The following is a 6235-nucleotide window of genomic DNA, read 5'->3' as shown; positions in this document are numbered from 1 at the left end:
AATAACGGGCAGAGTATTAGGGATTATTTTCCTGCAGGCTCCGGTTTTCTCAGTTTTGGCTTTTGTTAAGAGTTAAAGTTAGGATTCAGGTATATCAGCCAAGCATAAGGACATCAAATCTGAGCTATAAGAAAATCTGATGGCTAAATCTTAAATTTTAAGGTTAATTGCTCCATGAGAGATTTGAGGCCCACTTGTATTTATCTAATCTCTTAAGCTCAGGGATGTTTGCCAAGCTTAGCATTATTGATAAGAAAAAAAAGCAACTAACAGTTGCTCCAACACAACAAAATCCACTGTCCTATCTAATGCACACTTACCTGTGTGATTTGTTGCCAAAACAGCTAGAAGTCTGATGGTAGTTAAAAAAGACAGCCTCTAAAGCTAAGAAAATAATTTGCCATTTATAATAGGGCTGGGTGATACAGCCCAAAACTTAAATCACCTTTTTTTTTTTTTTTTTGCCCTTTGCTGTAATGGGAACATAGAACAGTATTAATAAGTCTAGGTTAAAACCTAGTATATGGCTGACTGCACTATCTGGGATGCCTGTTATAATGGCTGACTGAATTGAGTGTTCTGGCAGAGTTAGTTTTTGTATTTATGCTGTCCCTAATGTCTGTGGGTTGAGAATTGAAGGATACCAAAGGTTGAGAACATACAGCAAACCTGACACAGCAGATAGACATATCCATTTCATGAATATATTTGACATTCATCTGGGAAAGCTCCCATAGAAAACATTTGAGAAGGGCAGGACTTCTCAGAATATCTTGAGAAATTGAGTGGAGAAACACTCTTTCACATTCATGAAGGGCCAGAGTGCCAAATTGTGTTGTGCCCATGCGCTACTCTTGTGCAGGATACCACTGCTTTGTTAATGGCGAAGCTTCATCTAAAATAGATGCCAAGGCCGGTCAGGAGACGGAAATTCCTGCTCTTTTCATAGATGCGGATCATTCGGCTCAGTTCAGCAAGAACAGCTGGCTGTTTCAGCTCCCAAATAGCTCTTTGTTTAGTACCAGATTGGCCTTGAAATTAGACAAATTAAGATTATTTTATAATGACTAATATAACTGCATGTTTTTTCCCCAAAACTGTTGGACTAAATTCTGTTATACTCAGAATAGTAATAATTCTACATAATGGTTGATATAAAACAAGATCACGAAAAAATGTTTTAGAGGTCTGTCTGTATTGACATCTTTGTAACTGCACCTGTAGTTTCAAGTTTCAATTTTTTTCTGCTGAAGTGTTTAAAGCTGCTACAATCCCCAACTCCTGACGTGCTTGTTCTGTCATGACCTAACTAAGGTGGTCACAACAAAGAAGAAAGACAACACCATGACAGAGTTTTTAAACAAGTCTGTATTTGCCAATCAGACCAAATCAAACCAAATCATTTAAATCAAACATTTTTTTATCAAACCAAATTAGACCAAATCAAATCATCAAATTGAACCAAATAAGACCAAAGCCAAATTAAACCAAATGGCATCAAATTAAACATTTGCCCTATGATGTGCATGAATGGAGATAATGGGTGTATAAATGTTGTGAAATGCAAACATAATAAGGCTTAACCTCATCTAACATAGAGTGTGATAGCTGAGTGAAGACCAGGTCAGAGACAGAATGAGCAGTGGCTGCAGATAACTGCTACACACTCGGCCCAGGTGTGTGACATTTCTCTAATTAATGAGCTGCACTCACAGCCACAAGTTACAAACACTCAGCTGACCTAACAGCACATGATCACAGCTCTGAGACATCACACTTGCAGATCACTACTAAGAGTCGCCAATGCAGTCAGGAAGGTGGCTCGTTTAGTTACAAAGCTAAAGCTAACGTAGCTACACCAGCTACTTAGTTAACGTTACTATGTAAGCCAACCTAGCTACCTTAGTTTATGTTAGCTTTAGCACTGTTTGCTTTAGCAAACAGCCAAAGCTAACTTGAGCTAACGTTGGTTCATTAGCTTAAGAAAACATAGCATAAGCTAATATAGCATAGTTAGCTCTAGTTTTAGCTGTGTAAGAGTGTTTTCATGGAGACTGACTACAGACATCGATAAATACATGCGCTTTAGGACATCAATAAACTCATGGACCCATTGACATCCAGAATAGTCTTTAAAAAAATATGTTTTTTTAATACATAATCTGCAATTGAACTTTCTTTCCATTAAAAACTGATCTCCATAAGGTGACAGGTTTGCAGGTACGGTATTTTACTTAAACGTTTTCTTTTGCATGTATTTCCTTCTTAAAGGTGGTAGCTTCTGACAGCAGTGGTCTGTCTTGTGTTTTTGTCTAGAGTAAAGCCTGCTGGTCTACCTGTCGATTAGCTGGAGCTACTCTTGAAGCTGGAGCCAGACGGCGATGACATTTGCAGGCTAAGATTTGAAATAACATAAAAGCTAGCTTAGCTTAGTTTAAATAATCATCTTAGCTGGAATAGAAAACCAGCATGCCGTAGGTTAGCATACAGACTCAAGAAAAAGAACACCTGTCCTGGTGCACTCAGAGGTAACAAATTTTAACCAACATTAACCCCTTAAAGCCTGTTGTATCATATTTGATACATACTTTAATGATACCTCTATCTAATCAACATGACCATAAATTACTAAGAAAAAAAACTTCTGAATACAATCTGATAAATGAAATTTGGAATTTTGGGATTTCAGTAGAAAGTGAAATAAACATTTTTGTTCTAAAAAATCAGAATTTTCTGGCTATAATTTGTGTTTTCAGGCTTTAAGGGGTTAAAACCCATGAATGAATTAGAAATAATCAAATATATTCATCTTATTTGGTTCTGAAATTTAAAAAAAAAACACTTTAGCAGGTAAGTGTTGCTTTTATATCCTTAAATTGTATGTTGGCAAATTGCTCTCAGGTTAAATTATGTTTCTATATTTGTTTTGTTGATAAAGCGAGGAGCAGTTACTGCAATGAAAAAGGACACAAAGAAAAACCTTAAGCCAAAGTAAGACAACAAAATCCACCTACCTGCTACTCCCAAGCTCTCTAAACTGTTTGCTTTTTAACCAAGAGTAAGATAAGAGAATAAACACCACAGTCCTACCTGTTCATTAGCTGAGGCAGTCTGCTTAGCTGGAGCCAGGAAACAATTAGCTAAAGGTTTGAAATTAAGTTTCTGGTAGCATTTGGCCTTTGGTGCTACAGTCAGGACAAAGCTAGCTTAGTATGGCATAGTGTAAACTGATGATAGCTTGCCTGACAGCATGTTTAGAGGCGGTAAAATCTTAAACCCTCATGTCAACACGAGAAATAAACCTAAAAATACATGCCCTGGTTTTATCACTAGATAATAAGAGGAAGCAGGCTACCACAGGTTACTTCTAGTGGTGCTGATAGCCACATTTAATATTGGCCCCAGCCAAAAATAGCCCATTAATGCAGAGTGGGTCTTCTTCTTTAAGAGACAGTTATTATATTTCTAAAATGTTTGACCATCCCCTCAAACACATGCAGGATATAGCAAGGAGAAGATGTCCTATTAGCTCTTCTTCTACTTCCTCTGATATGACATGAACATGACATTGCACTCAGCCCACAGTCTCCCAGCTTCACTGTCTCATTACCAAAGGTTAATGGAACAGGTGGACCCTCCCGCTCCCTTCGCCTGCTCAGCAGTCAGCAGAGTTCTACCTTTGTTAAGTTTTTCAGATTTACCTGCAGTGAACCCTTCCTAGCACATTAGCACATCACATCAGCCCATTAGCTCGATTCTGACACTGTTTATTCAAAGTCATCATATTCACACAGTCTTCATGTCTGTATGCCTGCCCCGAATTACAACAGGTCCATCAATTTTTCATGATTGTGCTGTCTACTAAACTTAACGTATGGCCTGCAGACAGATTCATATGCATATTAATTAGAATGAGAATGACAGGACTATTATTCCTTGAGCTGAGCACAAAACAGACCAAAATTTAAGCACAATTTTCCCCTTGTGTCTTTTGCAGATAATAGGGAACAAAGATTGAGTTGCAGCAATACAAATGCTGCTTACAACAATGTGTATAACATAAGTCAGCTTTAAGCAAAAGAACAGCTTAACATGCATTGTGCAGAGCAGCTAAAGCAGCATTGCAAATTTCTCTTCATTCTGCTTCCCCCTCACGGCTATTAACATTATGGAGGGCAAAGCAGCTGGATCCAAAGGTTAATGTCCATGCCATTAGAGAGCGACAGAGCATGCGTTTTATCCCTGTTGGTTTAATTAAATTACAGGGAACTCATAAAAAGGGGGGTTTATCCCATATATACAGTCACTGCAGTCTTAATGGGGCACCACCTTCCAGTACAGCTGATTTATCCCCTTCACATTTCAAAGTGGGTCGTCTTCTTGCAGAGTTTGTCATGGCCTACTTAACAATACAAGAACTTGCAATTAGATCATTTTTCAAGCTTGCCGATTTCTTGCTTGTTCTTTCTATGGTGTTCAGACAACGTCTCACCTCTCAACGGGCCACTTGGAAGAACCACCAACCTTACCTTCATGTAATCAGGAAAATTTTGGCACATTTTGAACTTCTCTGCTCTCCAGAATGATAACATGAAGACATACAGGCATTAACTGTAATTTGTGGACAATAACATATGTCAAATATTGATTGACACGTTTTTTTTTTTTTTTTAAAATCCCTTCATTCCTGAGTGCTTAACTGTAATGTATTTATAAATGGCACTCTGATCAGCTCATCCTGAAAAGCTGGACTGGAGAACCTGCCCTCAAATATATCATAAAAAGAAAATGGTGATTAGACACCCTCTAGTGGAGGATCATTACAAAACATCACTCCACAAACCTCCTCTTATGCTCTGATCCTCCAAAGCAAAGCTATTTTCATATTGAACAGCTCGGCTTTTGTACAGACTACATTCCTGCTCAGTAGCATGTGTGCCAGTTATTCTTAACTTTATAAATGAATCCCTTTCATTGTCTTTAAAATCCCAGAATGCACTCATGATAACCAAAACCCTCTTGTGTTTCAGGAATCATACTCTAATGCAGGGTTGTAGTTTATTCAATGTCTTGGACTGCAGGTAGGCGCCTGCTGTTAGAAGACACAATCTCTTGTTTCACATCTTGCAAGCTTTAATAGTTACAATTATACTGCATGCATGACATGAAGAATGGTACAAATATACACAGCAGCAATCATCACTTTTCTGAAATTTACAGTCTTTTTCAGAACAGTTGCCACAGTGGATTAAACATTAACACAAACTAAGGCAGTTCCCCTGGTGCAATGCAGGCTTGAATTCATTTATTATACAAGCAAACTGCAAATAAATAATTAGATTCACCCACTCATTCTCTCAGGATCTTTAAAAGAGTCCATGTAATCTGTATGACCACTAACAGAATGAAGGGTGGATGGGAAACTCAGATTGCACCTACAACTTAAGTAATTACACATGCTTTTCTATATATAACATGCAACATGTCAGCTCAGGCCATCAAAGTCAGTTGAAATCATGGTGCAATCCAGTATTTGTGTTATGATTATGATTTACAAAGACATTAAATGCTTGGACTTAGTATCAAATTAAGTACTTTAAGCTAAGAATATGAGGAAATGCATTTATTGTCACTGTTTTTCACTTTGACCCTATCTAAAGGAGAAGTTAGACACTTTGGAAAATACAGTCACTTCTTGATTTGCCAAGAGAAAGTCTGATATTTTTATGTCAGCAAGTTAAACATGTATCTCTAGATAAACAGGGAAAAAAATGTCCTGGCTCCCTCTGTAGGTGATGTGATTCACCTACAAGCACCTCTAAGCAGGAGTGGAAAGTAACTAATTACATTTCCTCAGATTAGTGAATTGAACATTTTGAAATTGGTATTTTAACTTCTACTTAAGTAAGTTTTAACCAGATTAACAACCTTTACTTGAGTACTTTTAGCGATGATTTTAATTCCCATAGTGTTATTTTAATTCTGAGTGAAATGGCCTTCAGTGTTAGCTATTTGACAGTCTTGATCCACTACTGTTAGACACAATTGCACCATGTGTGAAGCTGTCCACTGAGTTAGAGCTCCTGCAGCTCCGTCATAACTTAAATATGTAAGATTTTCAAAAGATTTTCAAAATTTCAACAACAGGTAAGTGTGGACCACAATATACGCTTTTAAATGGTTTTATTGAACTCTGTATGGGTTTAATTATACTGTCAATTTTGTTGTTCATCTG

The sequence above is a fragment of the Cheilinus undulatus genome, linkage group 2, assembly GCF_018320785.1.
Source record: "Cheilinus undulatus linkage group 2, ASM1832078v1, whole genome shotgun sequence".
NCBI lineage: Eukaryota > Metazoa > Chordata > Actinopteri > Labriformes > Labridae > Cheilinus > Cheilinus undulatus.
This window is presented reverse-complemented; position numbering follows the sequence as displayed.